Source organism: Bos mutus, chromosome 5 (genome assembly GCF_027580195.1).
Source record: "Bos mutus isolate GX-2022 chromosome 5, NWIPB_WYAK_1.1, whole genome shotgun sequence".
In the NCBI taxonomy this organism is placed as follows: domain Eukaryota; kingdom Metazoa; phylum Chordata; class Mammalia; order Artiodactyla; family Bovidae; genus Bos; species Bos mutus.
Genome location: NC_091621.1, coordinates 116997615 through 117017894, shown reverse-complemented (window position 1 = coordinate 117017894; position 20280 = coordinate 116997615). Strand labels below are relative to the sequence as shown.

Here is a 20280-nt window from a genome sequence, read left to right as displayed (position 1 = left end):
TGTTATAAAAAACACTTGTCTATTTTTGGATTTCATAAATATGCTCAATTAATCTATAAGCGATCTATTTCTTTTGGCCACTACACAATGCTTGTGGGATCTTAGTTCCTTCACCAGGGATTGAACCCAGGCCATAGCAGTGAAAGTGCAGAGTCCTAACCACTGGATTACCAGAAAAGTCCCTAATCTATACATTTTAATGCAAGCATATCACATATAAAGTGAAAATTTATGTTGCATTATAGAGCTGCGGCTGCTGCTAAGTCACATCAGCTATGTCCGATTCTGTGTGACCCCGTGGATGGCAACCCACCAGGCTGCTCTGTCCCTGGGATTCTCCAGGCAAGAATACTGGAGTGGGTTGCCGTTTACTTCTCCAATGCATGAAAGTGAAAAGTGAAAGTGAAGTTGCTCAGTCGGGTGCAACTCTTCATGACCCCATGGACTGTAGCCTACCAGGCTCCTCCATCCATGGGATTTTCCAGGCAAAAGTACAGGAGTGGGTCGCCATTCCCTTCTCCATGCATTGCTGCTGCTGCTGCTAAGTCACTTCAGTCGTGTCCGACTCTGTGCGACCCCATAGATGGCAGCCCACCAGGGTCCTCTGTCCCTGGGATTCTCCAGGCAAGAATACTGGAGTGGGTTGCCATTGCATTCTCCATCTCCATACATTATGGAGACATAAATGCTAAAAATACAGTTATTCCTCATCCCCAAGGAGTCTGACATCATTAAAGATAGCATTTGGTTGTGAAGTGAAGTGCTAGTTATTCAGCTGTGTCTGACTCTTTGCAACCCTATGAACTGTAACCTATCAGGCCCTTCTGTCCATGGGATTCTCCAGGCAAGAATACTGGAGAGGGTAGCCATTCCCTTCTCCAGGGGATCTTCCTGATCCAGGGATCAAACCCCAGTCTCCTGCATTGCAGGCAGATTCTTTACCACCTGAGCCACCAGGGAAGCCCATCAAAAGCATGAGATTGCCCATGTTTTGAAACTGTAGAGAGGCTTGGCCTTGAGGAGCTCAAATTCACACTTTCCTAGACAGAGACCAAAGATTACAGGGGATCAGCTAATCCCACTCACCTGTCTGAGACCTCATCCCATCTTCCTTCTTTGGGAGCACTTCTTCCTCACTCCCCTGAGAGGCAGGAGGAGCCCCAGGCACTGGTACCTCTTCAGCATCATTGTAATCCTTACCAGGGGCATCAGTCCTTTGATCTGGCACTTCTGAGGGCAGAGCAGGGATCAGATGAAACCACAGTAAGGGGGTTGATCTGGGAAATACCTAAGATCCCTTCTGACCCAGAGTTTCTGAGATGCTAAATAGAGGCACCAGTCACTCCTTGTTTCAAAAGATTTTTTTCTCTGAGACCATGTTTCATTTTGATGTGTCCATAAACCAAAACATGATTTTAAATATCTTAATATTTCCTGATTGAAAATATATATCTCAAAGCAACTCTCCCACCATTGAACATTACTAAAATATTTTGACAAACTGTGCTTTACAGATGTTATTTTTAAAACCAGTGTGTGTCACTTGTGATTCTGAACACAGACAGCCCAGCCACAAATGTGAGACATCACAGAACAGCCAGAGAAGAAGAAGGACAGACCCAATCTGGACACAAGGGATCCCTCTGGTCCATCAAAGGAAGACTGTTCCCGTTACATATCCTCTCTATGAGGAGGGACTCTCCTCCCAACACTCAGCTGAAGCAGGTCCACCTCTATTACCTGGAGCAGATCTGGAGTCATGGCTGTCCTCACCATCTGACAGGAAGCCTAAAGTGGAGAAAAACATCACACAGCACACAGAATGACCCTCCCATACCCACAGGGCCTGAGTTACAGCTGAGAAGGGACAGGCCTGGCTCCTGCAGTGTAGATGAAGGCTGGGGGCTCAGAGGGCTGTGAGAGGCCATCCTGCCACTTTGAAGGAGCCACCTCTGTGAGCCTGGGGCATGAGTGGAGTCTGCTGATGCTGAGAAGACATGCACAGCCAGTGAGTGGTGACAACCAGAAGTCCAAGGAGGGAAGGCAGAGACACCCACCTGGGCTGCCCAGAAGACACTCCTTCCGTGTTGCAAGGTCATCAAGCTCCTCATACATGGCTTCAGCAAGAGCATCTTCATAGCTAGATAAGGCTGAGAGATGCTCAGCAGGTCAGAGATGCTGCCCCAAACACCCCGATCCAACAGGCCCACCCTTCATCTCCCCTGTGCTCACACAGGGCTGCCTGAACCTCGGCATTGTCTCCCACTCCATGTACTGTTTCGGCACCTTCTCCCCTGTCACCTGAATCCACAGTTCAGCCCCAACTCTTTTTGGTCTCATAAGAGAGGCCATGACTTATGAGAGTTCACGCCCCAGTCCTAAGAACCTCTGTCTATTCAACCCTTAGAGCTCAGCATGGAGCATATTGAGTTCTGCAGACTCAGAACAGAGACCTGGCCCAGGTTCCCCTGCTCACACCTGCCCCATCTCCTGCCTCCACATACTCTCCCTGGTCCCCAGTTCCCCCTGCAGCCCACCTCTGCGCTCTGCTCTCCATCTGAGCAGCTGAGTCACCAGGATGATGAAGACCAGGAAGAGAAGGGCCCCCAGGATGAGGCAGAGGACCCCAGGCAGGGAGAAGATGCCAGGGAGAGGATTTGAGGTTGTTCTGGTCCCTAAGGAGAACAGGCAAGAGGGCTGGAGAAGGTCCTGGGCACAGAGAAACCCCCTGTGCCAGCATTTCCAGGGAGCTCCGGACAATGATATCCCAGCCTCAGACCCAAGTGCACTGACAGTGACTGGGGTTCTCCAGGTCTCATCCTGAGACAAGTCAACTCCACTCCAGCTGAGGCAGAGCTGGGGATTATCAGGGAGATGCCCTGTCGAGATAGCTTCTGAAGACCCAGCTCTTCCCTTCTCCTTGGGCTTCAGGAGACAGAGTGTCCAACAGTCCTGGGACCTGCACCTCACAGATGAGGAGCAACACTCAAGGACAGGTGGGAGAACCTTAGAATCTGCACCATGGGAACCAGACTCACTTGGATTCTGGGTATGACAACCTTCTGACCCTGGGAACCAAAGCAGGGGATTTCCCCAAAGTAATGCCCCGACTCCTCCCCACCAGCCAGGGCTCCTCAGGCTCTTTCCTCTCCTGAGCTGTCAGAGAGCCCACAGAACAGGTCCCCAGTATTTGAGTATTCTCCCCTGCTTGTGGATGGACCACAGTACCTGCTGTACTCAGGGGCAATGTTGTCCTTGCACCTAAAGAGAAAAACAGGAGTCTAGAGCAGGGTGATTGGCCAGAATGCGGGGCAGTTCATTTTTCCCTCCTGAGCCTGAAATCACCCCTCAGTCTCCACAACATCAATGTCCAGTCCTCCTGGCTCCCCCATCCTAGATCAGGGCCCCAGGATCGGGACATTGTCTGAACACAAACTCCCCACCACCCCCAGCCCAGCCCACTGCCCCTGCACTGCCCCAGCTCACCCAGGGTGGACCCCGAGTCCCTCACTCACCAGAGCACCTCACACCAGCATCCTCCTCATGCTTGCAGGCGCTCTGCCCCCAGGGCTCCGCAGCACAGTCTCACAAGGACTCCCAGCCCCCGCACTGCACCTCGTCCAGCTAGATGCTTCCATTTCCAGGGCCAAACCCTGCAGCCCGCACGGCTTCCAGGGCCGGGCCACAGCCCAGCTGCTGACACACCACCTCGGCCTCTGCCAGGCTCCAGGAGTCATCACACATGGTGCCCCAGGAACCGCTGTGCCACACCTCCACCCGCCCTGAGCACTCGGTGTCTCCTTCCGAGTCTCAGCTTCTCTCTGTCTGAAAAGGCAGCAGCCCCTCCTGTGACTCCCCTGGTGGGAGGAAGGAGCCCCTGGGAGCCACAGGGGAGGGGGCGGGGCTGACACACCTGTGCAGGGGGCAGCAGTTGGACAGCTCTTGGGTCTTCTTCCTGCACACAACAGGGAAACAGTGGATCAGGAACAGCTGAGGGTGGTCCTGTCCCCAAATAATATTATCTAAGGTCCTTGGCTCAATCCAAATAACAGGTGTAAACAGAGGCTCATTATCTACTGGGCTGAGACATTCACTGCATCTTAGCACCAGTTCAAAAAACTTTCTCTATTTACTTGTTTACCAGTCTCCACATCGCACAACAAAAGCAAACAAACAGACACAGAGATACACAAACACACACATGCACATTTTGTAGAGTCAATTTCAACTCATCCCTTAGATTGGAAAATATAAAATCACTCTAACAACACCCTACAGGGTTGGGACAGACACAAAAACAGACAGTAAGTCACCTGCACACGAGATATAGGCTTCCTCCTTTGGAGAGCAAGAACTGTATTTCCAAGGGTCAGAAGGACACTGCCAGAGAGAGGTATCAGTTTTCTGACACCGGATTCCATCTACCCACCGGGGTCTAGAACCTTTCCTAAGAGCAACAGAAGAGTTGAGGGTTCCACTGTCCCCACAGCCAGGCTCTCTGCAGATCACGGACAAGGTGATGTCTTCCACTGGGCTGCAGCAGACGCTGCCCCAGGTCCCATTGTAGAAAACTTCCAGCCTCCCAGCACACTGCTGGTCCTCATTCACCATCCTGAGGGCCAGGAACTCTGACTGAAATAGGAGGAGACAGGACACAGTTAGCACTCCGCTCAGTGCTCTGGGTTTTCCTCTCCTCAAGAAACTGTGACCATAAATTCCTGACCCTGCTGAGGAGGAGATACCCACTAGGTGACAAGACTGAAGACAAGATTTGTCTCCAGTTCAACTGACTTTGTCCTTTAACGTCTGTCTTTCTACTTCTATTACAATGATGTAGTGGATACGAACAGAAAGGAAGACCAACCTGGACTTCTATAGGGAGAGGAGATGAATCATTCTTCCTGACAAAACCTCTAAAAATGTATGTGAAAGGGAAGTGATGTGGATATTGGGGAAGTGGGCAGAATATTGAACCACAATTGTCTAAGTCTTAATCCCTGGAAGCTGTCAATGTTACCTTTCAAGAGAGACTTTCCAGATATTTTTAAGACTAGAAACTTAGGACCTTGGGATGGTGATATTAACCTGCAACATTATGCATTAACCAAGTAAACCCAATGTAATCATATTCTTGGGCTTCCCTGGTAGTTCAGATGGTAAATAATCTGCTACAATGCAGTAGCCCCAGGTTCGATCCCTGGGTCAGAAAGATCCCCTGGAGAAGGGAATGGTAACCCACCCCAGTATTCTTTCCTGGAGAATTCCATGGACAAGAGAACCTGGTGGGCTACAGTCTGTGGGGTCACAAAGGGACAGACATGACTGAAAAATTCAACATGCATACACACAATAACATCCTTAGACCTACCATCTGCAAAACTGGAGTTCTCTTTTTGACTGTGTTTAGAGACCTTTTAGAACTAACACTCAAAAAAGATGTCCTTTTCATTATAGGGGACTGGAATGCAAAAGTAGGAAATCAAGAAACACCTGGAGTAACAGGCAAATTTGGCCTTGGAATATGGAAGGAAGCAGGGCAAAGACTAAGAGAGTTTTGCAAAGAAAATGCACTGGTCATAACAAACACCCTCTTCCAACAACACAAGAGAAGACTCTACACATGGACATCTCCAGATGGTCAACACCGAAATGAGATTGATTATATTCTTTGCAGCCAAAGATGGAGAAGCTCTATACAGTCAACAAATACAAGAGCAGGAGCTGACTGTGGCTCAGATCATGAACTCCTTATTACCAAATTCTTAAATTGAAGAAAGTAGGGAAAACCACTCGACCATTCAGGTATGACCTAAATCAAATCCCTTATGATTATACAGTGGAAGTGAGAAATAGATTTAAGGGCCTAGATCGGATAGATAGAGTGCCTGATGAACTGTGGAATAAGGTTCGTGACATTGTACAGGAGACAGAGATCAAGACCATCCCCATGGAAAAGAAATGCAAAAAGCAAACTGGCTGTCTGGGGAGGCCTTACAAATAGCTGTGAAAAGAAGAGAAGCGAAAAGCAAAGGAGAAAAGGAAAGATATAAGCATCTGAATGCAGAGATCCAAAGACTAGCAAGAAGAGATAAGAAAGCCTTCCTCAGTGATCAATGCAAAGAAATAGAGGAAAACAACAGAATGGGAAAGACTAGAGATCTCTTCAAGAAAATCAAAGATACCAAAGGAACATTTCATGCAAAGATGGGCTCAATAAAGGACAGAAATGGTATGGACCTAACAGAAGCAGAAGATATTAAGAAGAGATGGCAAGAATACACAGAAGAACTGTACAAAAAAGATCTTCACGACCCAGATAATGACAATGGTGTGATCACTGACCTAGAGCCAGACATCCTGGAATGTGAAGTCAAGTGGGCCTTAGAAAGCATCACTACAAACAAAGCTAGTGGAGGTGATGGAATTCCAGTTGAGCTATTTCAAACCCTGAAAGATGATGCAGTGAAAGTGCTGCACTCAATATGCCAGCAAATTTGGAAAACTCAGCAGTGGCCACAGGACTGGAAAAGGTCACTTTTCATTCCAATCCCAAAGAAAGGCAATGCCAAAGAATGCTCAAACTACCACACAATTGCACTCATCTCACATGCTAGAAAAGTAATGCTCAAAATTCTCCAAGCCAGGCTTCAGCAATACATGAACCATGAACTTCCAGATGTTCAAGCTGGTTTTAGAAAAGGCAGAGGAACCAGACATCAAATTGCCAACATCCGCTGGATCATGGAAAAAGCAAGAGAGTTCCAGAAAAACGTCTATTTCTGCTTTATTGACTATGCCAAAGCCTTTGACTGTGTGGATCACAATAAACTCTGGAAAATTCTTCAAGAGATGGGAATACCAGACCACCTGACCTGCCTCTTGAGAAACCCGTATGCAAGTCAAGAAGCAACAGTTAGAACTGGACATGGAACAGCATACTGGTTCCAAATAGGAAAAGGAGTATGTCAAGGCTGTATATTGTCACCCTGCTTATTTAGCTTCTATGCAGAGTACATCATGAGAAATGCTGGACTGGAAGAAACACAAGCTGGAATCAAGATTGCCAGGAGAAATATCAATAACCTCAGTTATGCAGATGAAACCACCCTTATGGCAGACAGTGAAGAGGAACTAAAAAGCCTTTGATGAAAGTGAAAGTGGAGAGTGAAAAAGTTGGCTTAAAGCTCAACATTCAGAAAACAAAGATCATGGCATCTGGTCCCATCATTTCATGGGAAATAGATGGGGAAACATTGGAAACAGTGTCAGACTTTATTTTTCTGGGCTCCAAAATCACTGCAGATGGTGACTGCAGCCATGAAATTAAAAGACGCTTACTCCTTGGAAGGAAAGTTATGACCAACCTAGATAGCATATTCAAAAGCAGAGACATTACTTTGCCAACAAAGGTCTGTCTAGTCAAGGCTATGGTTTTTCCTGTGGTCATGTATGGATGTGAGAGTTGGACTGTGAAGAAGGCTAAGCACTGAAGAATTGATGCTTTTGAACAGTGGTGTTGGAGAAGATTCTTGAGAGTCCCTTGGACTGCAAGGAGATCCAACCAGTCCATTCTGAAGGAGATCAGTCCTGGGATTTCTTTGGAGGGAATGATGCTAAAGCTGAAACTCCAGTACTTTGGCCACCTCATGTGAAGAGTTGACTCATTGGAAAAGACTCTGATGCTGGGAGGGATTGGGGGCAGGAGGAGAAGGGGACGACAGAGGATGAGATGGCTGGATGGCATCACTGACTCGATGGACATGAGTCTCAGTGAACTCCGAGAGTTGGTGATGGACAGGGAGGCCTGGTGTGCTGTGATTCATGGGGTCACAAAGAGTCGGACATGACTGAGCAACTGAACTGAACTGAACAGAGGAAGTTGAGACATGGAGGAAAGGTCAGAGGACAGAATGTTGTCTGAAGAAGAAGAAAGAGGGCTCTGAGACAAGAAATGAGGCCACACTGAAGCCAGGAAAGGCTGGGAAAGGAGTCCTCCCCAGACCCTTCAGGAAGAACGCAGCCCTGTGGACACTGGGATGTTGGCCCACGGAGAGCCTCATCAGACTCCTAGCATACAGAACTGAACAGAGTAAGATTGTGCTTTCATTACAACATCTACAGGATCTCCAGACTGTACTACCACAGGGAACAGAGGAAAGAGCCCTACTTTCACATGGAAACTGTGAGAAACGGCTCTGCCACGAAACACTGGTGAGAAGAAAGGACCAGAATCTCAGCTGATGCAGGAGGAAGTGAAAGCACCTCCTCTTCAGGTCTGCTGAAAAGTCAGGCTCAATGGGAGGAAGCCTCCATCTCTGGTCCTTTCAGCATCTCTCCCTCAGGGCTTAGACCCCGTACTCCAGGGTTCTACCCATACCCCAGACTGTGGACAGTGTGCAGCACAGACCTGAGCAGATGACCCCCACATCCTCCTGTGTCTGCAGTAGTGCTGCCCCCAGCCCCGAGAAGGGCACCTCCACACGTGGGACTCCTTTCTTGTGCAGTTCAGGTTGTCCAGCCAGATGGGCCCTGAGCCCGCTCCGAAGTGAGCAGACCCCATGGCATTGAGGGCTTCTCCACAGCCCTCAATAAGGCTGCACACCACGTGGGTATCGCCCAGGTCCCAGCCGTCATCACAGATGGTGTCCCAGGAGCCCTGGTCAAGGATCTCCGCTCTCCCGGCGCAGTGACTGCCCCCGTCCACCAGGCGGAACTGTCTGCTGCCTGAGGAGAGAGAATTGGGACAGTGGGGTGGTGACCCCAGGGGTTGAGAAGGGTCTTCTGTCCTGTGGGACCCTCACCTGAGCAGTAGGGGGCGCTCTCCTCTGAGGCCGCAGAGCCTGCTGGTTCCGAGCGGGAATCGTTGGACTGGGGCAGCACCTGGGCCTGGTTTCCTGCAGAAACAGCAATGATCAGAGGGTTGGGAGGGTTGGAAGTTCTTAAACATATCTGCAAAATCTTTACTGTCATATCCACTGAGAATTCAGATCTATGACTCCTCTTGAAGCTTTGCTGACCTTCGTGAATTCCTAGTAACCAATAGAAGTGAGTGAAAGTAATGTTCAGTTCAGTTCAGTCGCTCAGTCGTGTCCAACTCTTTGCGACCCCATGAATCGAAGCACGCCAGGCCTCCCTGTCCCTCACCAACTCCTGGAGTTCACTCAAACTCACGTCCATCGAGTGGGTGATGCCATCCAGCCATCTCATCCTCTGTCGTCCCCTTCTCCTCCTGCCCTCAATCCCTCCCAGCATCAGTCTTTTCCAATGAGTCAACTCTTCTCATGAGGTGGCGAAAGTAATGTTAGGTAGGTAGAATAGGAAGAAAGAGTCCAAAATGGCGGTGGCTAAAAGACAGGGAAGGGAAAAGCCTGAGAAAATAGAACAAAAGAAGGTCCGAGGACTGGAGTGAGGACCTCAGGTAAAACAAACAACACTCTTGGCTGGCCCAATTTACATAAGACAGGCCCAGGGAGAAAAAAAAAAAAAAAAACGTATAAAAAGAGGAGCCAAAGCTAGCTCGCTTGCTCTCTCTCCCACTCACTGGGGCGCTCTTCTCTTTGCATCTTTGGACCAACGTGCCCTCATGCCTCGAAGATGGATTTTCCTGCTATCTTCTAAATAAAATAGAGCTGTAACACTGATTTGTCTAAGAGCTATAACATGGTCCATTCGAGACCTGAGAGCTATAACACGGTCTATCCAAGACCCGAGAGCTGTGACATGCCGAGGGGGCTTTAATATCCGTCGCTCCAAATCTTTGTTGTGACGAGACAAAAACCGAGGAACATACACTCGCCTGACAGTAACATTGCTTGGCTCTCAGCAGTAGGTCTGAAAACTCAGGCAGCTTCCTATGCAATCACTTAAGACTTTGCTTTAAGGCAAGTCTTTACCCTGTTGAGACTCTGTCCTGCAGAGATTGTCATGTGCAGGTCTCTGGTCACTCAGTTCAATCCATCTGCCAGGCCTGTTCATGAACCATCTTGGATTCCCAACCCAGTTGTGTCTTCAGATGATGTCAGCCCCAGCTGATATTGGGCTACAACCTGATAAGACTCCAAGACAAATACAAATCTGAGCACATCCCTAATTCTTTATGCAGGAAACCATGAGAAAAGATTAAAAGGAGTTTTAAGCTGGTAAGTTTTGAGGGAAATTTTGTTATGCAGCAATAGTAACTAAACACTTAAACTTACTATATCACTAAGAATTTATGAAGACAAATGAAGTGTGTGTATTGTATTCAAAAGGACTTGTATATGCATATGCATAGCATCTTTATCCATAATGATCAAATTTGGGATGCCACCTAACACTGGTGACATTGCTTTTGGAACAAAGCAACAGGCAGAAGCTAGATGGGGTGGAGGAGATTATTAGCAGAAACCTGATGGGCTTGGGCAATGCTGTCGATGAGGACTGAAAGGAAGTGAGGAAATACCACTGGGGCTGAAGGAAAAATGCACGGTGATCTGTGTTATGCAGAATAAAATGGTCACTTTAAATGACTATATTTTAAAGTCATTTTGTTTCGTGGGAACAGTAACTAGAAAACACTCTCAGCTTCAGCAACTCAGTAGTGAAGCAGCAAAACCAATCACTAAATATTTAGAAGATCCGAATGGTGTGATTACAAAATGGAGTATGTCCTGCCGCATCAGTAAACAAGAATGTCACAATCATCAGCAATTGGGGGCCTCCAAATGTGAATCTCTGAGCCTGGGGGGCACCACAAAGGAAGCCCCAAAGGAAGAACAATGCCTGTGATCCAGCAGCTATCAGCTGCCTCAACTCCCTACAGTGAGCAGTGAGCAGAGAACTAAGGATGTAATAAAATCAAGAAGCTGGATCCTGGCCCCAGATAGCTGAGATGCATATAAAAAGAATGAATTCAGTGAGCCTGGCTGCTTGCATCTTCCCATGTATAGAAGAGTGCTAAGTTATCTGGTTTTCCTTAATGAACAATGATCTTTGATGTTCAGACTACCCACCTCCTTTGTTGCAACTTTGATATAACCTGACTCCTTCCCCACCTCCTTGGAGCAGTTTCTCAAGGCTGCTTGACATGTTGTCCCCCAGCCTCAAAGTCTTGAGAATTCCCACCAAACGGAACAGAATTCTTAACTTCTAGGTTGTGACTATTTTTTTTTTTAGGTTATGACTATTTTTTAAGTTAACAGATTTAACAAACATACATCTCAAAATTACAGAATACACCTTATTCCAAGCACTTACAGGCCATTTCCTAGGGCTTATCATATACAAGAAGTCAGATCCAAAAAAAATTTTAAGGGCTAAAATCATTTTTTTTAATATTTTTTTTTACTAAAGTAGAATTAAGCTAAAAACAGAAGACAGATAGTAAAACCTTCTTTCCTGAGGTATAATATTCATGCAACAAAATATATTGAGCATATTTTCATAAGTTTTGACAATCACATGTGCCAATGTACCACAATTAAAATTCAACATATATAGGATTACCCCAAAAGTTCCTACATGCCTTTTGCAACCAATAAAAGCCCAACAAACGCAGACCCAGGCAAATACTGATCCATCTTCCATCACAGTGTTACCGAATCCAAGCTCACTCTGCTCACCGCACAGCAGAACAATGAATCCAAGTGACGAGTGGTTGAGACAAGGAAGAGACTTTAATGGGGAAGACGGTTGCGGGGTGGATGTAAGGCTAGCACCTCAAAATAACCATCTTATCAGGGCCTGGTTGTCAGGTTCCTTTATGGATCAGAGATGAGTGAGAGGTGAGGAAACAAAGTAAAAAGACTATTCAACCTTTGCAAATGTCCCCTAGAATGGCTGTCCTCAGGCAGGGGGATGTATTAGTTTCATTTCCTTACAGTCCTTCAGTTCAATTCAGTTTAGTCGATCAGTCCTGTCCAACTCTTGTGACCCCATGGACTGCAGCACGCTGGGCCTCCCTGTTCATCACCAACTCCTGGAGTTTATTCAAACTCATGTCCGTTGAGTCGGTGATGCCATCCAACCATCTCATTTTCTGTCGTCCCCTTCTCCTCCCGCCTTCAATCTTTCTCAGCATCAGGGTCTTTTCCAATGAGTCAGTTCTTTGCATCAGGTGGTCAAAGTATTGGAGTTTTAGCTTTAGCATCAGTCCTTCCAATGAATGCTCAGGACTGATTTCCTTTAGGATGAACTGGTTGGATCTTCTTGCAGTCCAAGGGACTCTCAAGAGTCTTCTCCAACACTAGAGTTCAAAAGCATCAATTCTTCAGTGCTCAGCTTTCTTTATAGTCCAACTCTCACAACCATACATGACTACTGGGAAAACCATAGCTTCGACTAGACAGACCTTTGTTGGCAAAGTAATGTCTCTGTTTTTTTATATACTGTCTAGATTGTTCATAACTTTTCTTCCAAGGAGCAAGCAGCTTCTAATTTCATGGCTGCAATCACCATCTGCAGTGATTTTGGAGCCCCCAAAAATAAAGTCTGTCACTGTTTCCATTGTTTCCCCATCTATTTGCCATGAAGTGATGGGACCAGATGCCATTATCTTAGTTTTCTGATTGTTGAGTTTTAAGCCAACTTTTTCCCTCTCCTCTTTCACTTTCATCAAGAGGCTCTTTAGTTCTTCACTTTCTGCCGTAAGGGTGGTTTCATCTCCATATCTGAGGTTATTGACATTTCTCCCAGCCATCTTGATTCCAGTTTGTGCTTCATCCAGCCCAGCGTTTCTTCACAGGTGGGCAACGCAGGTTATCTCCCTGAGGCAGGCCATCATATAGGTTTACAATAACAAAAAAGAGTTAAAGTCACAGAAGAAGATTCAATGTAAATTTAAAACTAACCCTTCCAGGTTACAACAGTAGATTAGTTGTGTTTTCTAGGATTTAATAAAATCATACAATAGGTAATCCCTTTCACATGGCTTCTTTCAGTTAGCACACACTGAGATTTTCTGTGTAGTTGGATTTATGAGTAGTTTATTCTTTGTATTGTTTAAACCCTTACATAGTTGAATATGCCATAATTTGTTTTCCATTCTTTCTCTAAAGAAAATTAGAGTGGTATATCATTCTTTTAAATAAAAATATTCTGGCTTTTCTAGCTTAAATTTTTTATGGACATATCTTTTCATTCCTCTTGGGTAATAGAAATTTTGAGTAACATAAAGTTGTCTAAGAGCCATTTTCTTATACATTATCATCATCAGTATATGAAGGTTCTAGTGGATCAGTATCCTTCTCCAAACTTGGAATTGTCAGTCTCCTTAACTCAAGCCATTCTAGTTTGTGAATTTATATCTCATGCTTTAATTTGAATTGCCTTAGTAACTAGTGATATTGAGTATCTTTTCATTTATTTATTGGCCATTTGTATATCATCTTTGGAGAATTGTCTTTCTTAATCTTTTGCCCACATTTAAACTGGGTATTTCTTATTTTTCTGTTATAAAGTTTTCACTTACTTGGGATACAAGTCCTTTGTTAGATATATTCATTGCAATTAATTTCTTCCTATCAGTGGAATGCCTTTTCATTTTCTTAATGTTTTCTTTCAAAAAGAAAAATATTTTAATTTTGATGAAAATCACTTCTCATTTTTTAACGATTAATGCCTTCTCCAGGATCATGATAGTTGTTCTTATATTTTCTACTACAAGTTTTATAATTGAATTTTTATGGGAATAACCATTTATTGGAGCTACTTTGATGGATTGGGGGCTTTCTGCAGAGTGAAGATGGAGGGAATGGGACTTAACAATGTGAAATAAGGATAGCAGTTTATTTTCTCCCATGCAGATATTCAGTTAGCAGATTATTTTTTGAAGATATTATATTTTCCCCTTTGAAATATCTCTGTGTCTTTTATGTTCTGTTGATCTATTTATCTATCCTTATTCAATGACCACATTGCTCTGGATACATTGCACAAAACTTGAAGTTAGCTTGCTTCTATTTTCACCCTTCTTTTTCAAAATCGTTTTGTCCATTCTAGTTCCTTCACATTTAAATATATAATTTAGAATTGAGTTATAAAGTTCTACAAAATATTGCTTGGATTTTGATTAGAATTAGATTGATCATATAGATCAGCTGAAGAGAATTGACAACCCTCTTATGTTTTCAAATCCATGAACCTGGTATACATCTTTCTTTTTTTAGATGCTCTGTGACTTTCAATGTAAAGTCCTTTAGATATTTTGTTAAGCTTCTTCCTACAAATTTAACAGTCTTCATACTATGATAAAGGGAGTCGGATGACTGAGATGGTAAAGAGTCTGCCTGCAATGCGGGAGACCTGGTTCAATCCCTGGGTTAGGAAGACGCCCTGGAGAAGGAAATGGCAACCCACTCCAGTACTCTTGCCTGGAAAATCCCATGGACAGAGGATCCTGGTAGGCTACAGTAGATGGGGTCACAAAGAGTCAGACATGACTGAGTGACTTCACTTTTTTATACTATGATAAGTAGAGTTTTTCCAAATTTTCCCTATATTTTGCTACTATTAAAAAAAATACCACTTATGTTTGCTTTATGCTTCATTGATCATTCGTGAAGACAGTTTGTGTATGTGGATAAACTGTATATAAGTCATCAATCTGAGGCCATAAGAAATGTGAACAAGCTAGTCCTGCATGTGACCAGTGGAGTTTCAAATTTTAAACAGCACATTATATTCATTTAGTTATTCCACTTTATTCAATAATTTTTCTGCTACTTTTATGATTCTTCATCTTTGATTTTTTTACAGTTTAATTATAGTGTTTCTGAGAGAAGGTCTTTTGCATTTGGATTGTAGGGTGACCTATTAGCTTTATCAACTTGAATTTTCAAGCCTCTCCCCAAGTTAGAAAAGTTCACAGCTATTATTCATTTAAATACACTTTCTCCCACCCTCTCTCTTCTTCTAGACCCCCAATTACTTCAATAATATTTGTATGTCAGATGGAGACCCATGAATCACATAGGATATCTTTGTTCTTTTTCACTCATTCCATTGGTTCTCCGTTGACTGATTATTTCAAAGGTTATATCCTGTAGCCAATGATTATATCTTGAATTTGACCTGCTTTGTTGTAGATGCTCTCTATTACATTTTTTTCCATTTCATTTATTAAATTCTTCAGCACCAGATTTTTTATTTCGTTCTTTTTATAACTTCTCTTTATTAAATTTCTCATTTTGTTCATCTATTATTTCCCTGACTTAATTAAATTGTCTTTCTGTCTTTTCTTGTAGTTCATTCAGTTTCCTCAAAACAGCTGTGTTGGATTCTTTATGAGCTAGATCACAAAGTTCCATGTCATTGACATGTGTATCTTTGTCAGTTTTGCAAAGTTACTGTTACTCTTTGGTGATGAAATCTTTCCTTGATTCTTCAAGTTCCTTGTAATTTTGCCCTGCTGCTTTTGTTTTAGATGTAGAAGCTGCTGCTGCTGCTGCTAAGTCGCTTCAGTCATGTCCGACTCTGTGCGACCCCATAGACGGCAGTCCACCAGGCTCCCCCATCCCTGGGATTCTCCAGGCAAGAAGACACCCCATCAAATCTTTACTAATTACCCTAAGGGAGAGTGTACTCTTCTCTGACCTTATATAGACTCACTTGCTCTACATTTCTTGTTCCTTCTTGTAACAGAAACAAGCTTTTAAGCCTCTCTGGTGCTTACAACTCACCAGGAAACCTCTCTTCTGTTTTGCAGAATGTAGTGCTACATCTCAAGTCTGTGATTACCTGCTTGCCCACAGACCCTAGTCTATTTTTTTTGAGATCACTCCATTTACTGGAGTTTGCTCTCATTTCCACACTTGAGAACATACAAAAGCAGCTGTCAGAACAGTGACAGTAAGTATGAGTTTAGTATTCAGGGAATTGTAGTATCCACAGGCCTAAGGAGGGAGACTTTTCTTGACATTTTCCTAGAGGCTTATGGATGGGCTTCCTGCTTAAGCCCTGAGCATAGTCAGTATGAGTTGCATCCCTTTTACTCCATTTGACATTTTTGATGACCTTTCATGTTTCCTGTCTCCCCACAGTCAAGGAGCTTCAACCCCGGAACTCTGGGTTTTGCTGGAGAAAAAGTGGTTTCCCTGGCAGTATTGAGTGGCCACTAGCTCACTGTTCTCCTTTTCCCCCATTGGAGAGGCCCCACTTTATAGTTCAAATTTATGCTGTGTCACCTTGGAGTGAGGGGCAGCACTGGCAAAATTCATTGATCTCTCCAATCATTCAAACTTTTATTTTGGCTTCAACAGAGTACTGAAATCTCCCCTCAGGAATCCTGGACTTCTAACAAATTTTCTAGGTGTCTAACCAAGTCAGCACTCACCAGGTTTTTCCAGATTTTGCATGACCATAGCCCAGGGGGTTGGGACAGGTTCACTAGCTTCTGGCTGAGTCCAATCTGTACCAACATCTATCTGCCTATTACTGGATTCCCAGGTGGGTGATCATCCTCATATTGGATCCCACAACTTTCACAGAAGCTCTTTTAATCATGGATGTATGGTTAATTACTTGTTATAAAGAGAAGCAAATAGGAGGGATATCTTATACCACTATGATACTGACATCATTTCCTCTTTACCAAGACTTGAACATTTAGCTAAAGTGAAAATTCTTTGAATAGTACCAATTTAAATGACACAAGAACCAGCAGAAAATCTGAATCATTCTAATTTATTAAAAAATACAGAATTTGTATTTAAATTTTCCTACTATGAAACCAAAAGAAAACAACTTCAGGTTCAGGTGTATTTCACAAAAAAAACAGTTAATAATAACTTGTGAAATCAGAATTTCCTGAATTTGAATAATGTATTTGTACTTAAGAAACACACGCTGAGCTATCTGGTAAAGGAATCTGATGGGTATGGTAATTCTCACATGCTTCAGCAGGAAAAAAAAAAAAAACCTGACTGAGGTATATACTTATTTCTTATACATCGCTCTCCATGACTATACTTAAATAGCCATGTTTACTTAACAAATGTATTTCCCTTAATGCTTCTTGCCCCTGATCTGAAAAATGAATGAATAACAATGGAACCTGTATTTCATTGTGAAACTTCTAACTTCTGAAGCCAGTTTTCCCTCACTCTGCTCTTGAGACCATTTCACTCCATGAGCATCCTGGGTACCAGTAGCCCTTCTCTCTCTTACCTGAGCAGATCACAGAGGCCATGTTTCCATGGGAACAGTCAGGACCACCCAGGGCAGTTACAGCGTACTCCCACAGGAAGGACTCATTCCCCAAGCAGTGATATTGGGCTTTCCAGAGCTGATCATTTCCTTCTGCTCCTTTTGGGGTGGAGATGGCAACTCCACAGCTGAGCTGATGGCAGACAACATTGGCATTAGCCAGAGTCCAGTGGGAGGCACAGATCACTCTCCATCATCCAGAAATATTCATCTCCACCTGCCCCTCACACTAAGAGGAGCCATTTGTCATGAGCCGGACTTCTGTGTATGATGGTTGGAAAAGATAAAACTTCAACTAAATCTCATGTTTTCTCACCTTAACAGAGTGTGCAGGGAAGTTAAAGTCCTGATCTGCATCTCACCTGAACAGACAACCTGAACAGCTGCACTGTGGTGACAGTGTTTAATAGAAAGAAACTGTAAAGTAAAAAAATACAAAGAGAAAAATAAAAATCATTTGTCCTCCTACTCCCAGACATAAATACTGATAATATTTTGAAGTATTTTCCTTCAGTCTGACTTCTTTTCTTCTTTGTATCTTTTTAACTTAATTTTAATTATTCTGTTTTGGTTCTCTCTAAGTTTATTTTCAATCAAATAGAACAAGTCCCAGTATTTAAAAACCAAGAGACACTGTCTTGTTATTTCTCCAAATTACCAAATGACAACACAGAGCCTTCAATCTCCTTGTTCTGCCTCTTCTCTAAATCAGCCTGTCTCTTTTCTGATCTCCCTGAAATCACAAACCTCTGAATTATTCTGATATAATTTAAAGAAAAATGTGATTAAAGAATAATAATTTCAACATTATGGTAAACTCTGAAAAAAAAAAGCATAGCTAATACACCAATAAAGTACATAAAATAAAATATTAAAAACTTCCAATAAAAGATTAAAATAGGAACAAAGAAAACAAAACAAACAGCAAGTTAGTAAACTTAAACCCAACTATATAAATGATTGTATTAAATTTAAATAATTTAAACATTCCAAATAAAAGCAAGATAATCAAACTAGACAAAAGTAAGACAAAATCATACACTGTATACAAAAACAAACATAATATAAACATGGAAACATATTATAGAGGTCAAAAAAGATAAACCATGCAAACACTGATAAGAGAAAGCTATACTATCTATGTTAATATTGTACAAAGTAAGACTATAGAACAAAGAATATATTCAGAGAGAAAAAAGGAACATTTCATGATGATAAAATGCAAAAGAAATTATGTAGCTTCAGAATCAGTGTGAAGCAACTGATATGGTGTTTAAAAGAAAATTTATAGCTTTGATGCTTCCTTGATACCTGAAGGAGATCAGCTCTGGGATTTCTTTGGAAGGAATGTGGCTAAAGCTGAAACTCCAGTACTTTGGCCCCCTCATGTGAAGAGTTGACTCATTGGAAAAGACACTGATGCTGGGAGGAATTGGGGGCAGGAGGAGAAGGGGACGACAGAGGATGAGATGGCTGGATGGAATCACCGACTCGATGGACATGAGTCTGAGTGAACTCCGGGAGTTGGTGATGGACAGGGAGGCCTGGCATGCTGTGATTCATGGGGTCGCAAAGAGTCAGACATGACTGAGCGACTGAACTGAACTGAACTGAACTGATACCTACACTGTAATAGAAAATAAAACTGAGAGCAAATGATCTAAGATTCCATCTCAAGAACCTATAAAAATACAGGAAATCAAAAGAGAAGAATAAAAAACTAACAAAAATCAATAAAATAGGAAGCATATACAAAAAATAAAATCAATAAAGTCAGTTGGTAATTCTTTTTGAAAGGATAATAAAACTGATAATCCTCTAGCTAAAAAAAAATCAATCAAGAAAAAAAAGAGAGAATACAGAAATTTAATACCACCATAAATGAAAGGGGGGTTAACATTATAGACCTTTGAATTTGAAGTGTTAGTCACTCAGTCGTGTCCAACTCTTTGTGACCCCATGGACTGTAGCCTGCCAGACTCCTCTGTCCATAAGATTCCCCAGGCAAGAATACCGAAGTGGATTGCCATTCCCTTCTCCAGGGAATCTTCCCAAACCAGGGATCAAAGTCAGGTCTCTGGCACGGCAGGCAGATTCTTTATTGGCTACCCTTATAGATCTTACCAATATTTAAAAGATATGAGGAATAAAAAAAACTTTATCACAATTTGAAAACTGGTCTGAGTCCTTAAAAACTACTTGAAAATACAACTACCAAAATTTGATAGCACAAAAATTGGAAAATCTGAGCAGTCCTGTATTTGTTAAAGAAATAGAATCCTTACTACAAAAACTTCCCACAAGGAAAATTGCCGCCTTGAAATGCCAGCTCTTCCATGGAGCTCAGAAACAACTCCCACATTAAAATAAAGGCAGAGAGGGCAGGAAGGAATGAGAGCAGGAGGGAAGTGTAACGCAGAGGCTGTGGTGAATGTGGGAGTTGCCCTGGATGTTGATTCCCAACCTCCCTTCCTGCAATCCTTGCATCTTCATCTCCTCACCATTTTGCACTTCAGCACCACAGTCCTCAGTTTGTGAAGCCCCTCCCAAATCTTCCTCCTGAACCTCTTGAAGTCATCTCTGTATTTCATGCAAGCTCCTCTACATTCTTCTCAGGTCCTTGTTTCTACTCTGGATTTCTCCTAAACATACTTCACTTCCAACAATCCAGTAAAGGAGATGAAACTCTCTTTCACATCCACTTTCCTAAAATTGAGAAGAAGAAGGAACTCCAAGACTTCAATTTCAGTTAGAGAATCGAACAGACATGCTATTCTCTTCTTACCGCTTCTTCATCACCACTTTGGCCTACCTCCACTCAAACATCACTAAAACATGTTTCTGAAAATATAGAAGGGATAGACCAGAGAGATAAAACTGACGAAGAGATTAGCAGGAAAAAAAACAAAACAGTTCATAAATATGTGAAAGCCTAAAGTAAAGCAGTGCTAGGAATTAAAAACTGTTATCAAGGTTTAAATGCCAGAGCATCCTTTTAATTTTCAAGTGTATCTTAACCAGAAATTAATATCTAGACATTACATGCCTGCATGCTAAGTCACTTCAGTCATGTCCAATTCTTTGAGACCCCATGGACTG

General features: G+C 43.1%; 1 pseudogene; it reads right to left on the bottom strand.

Moving 5' to 3' along the window:
• Window positions 1-1684: 1684 nt before the first annotated feature.
• On the bottom strand, window positions 1685-19772 carry LOC102270932 (antigen WC1.1-like; annotated as a pseudogene).
• Window positions 19773-20280: the final 508 nt, after the last annotated feature.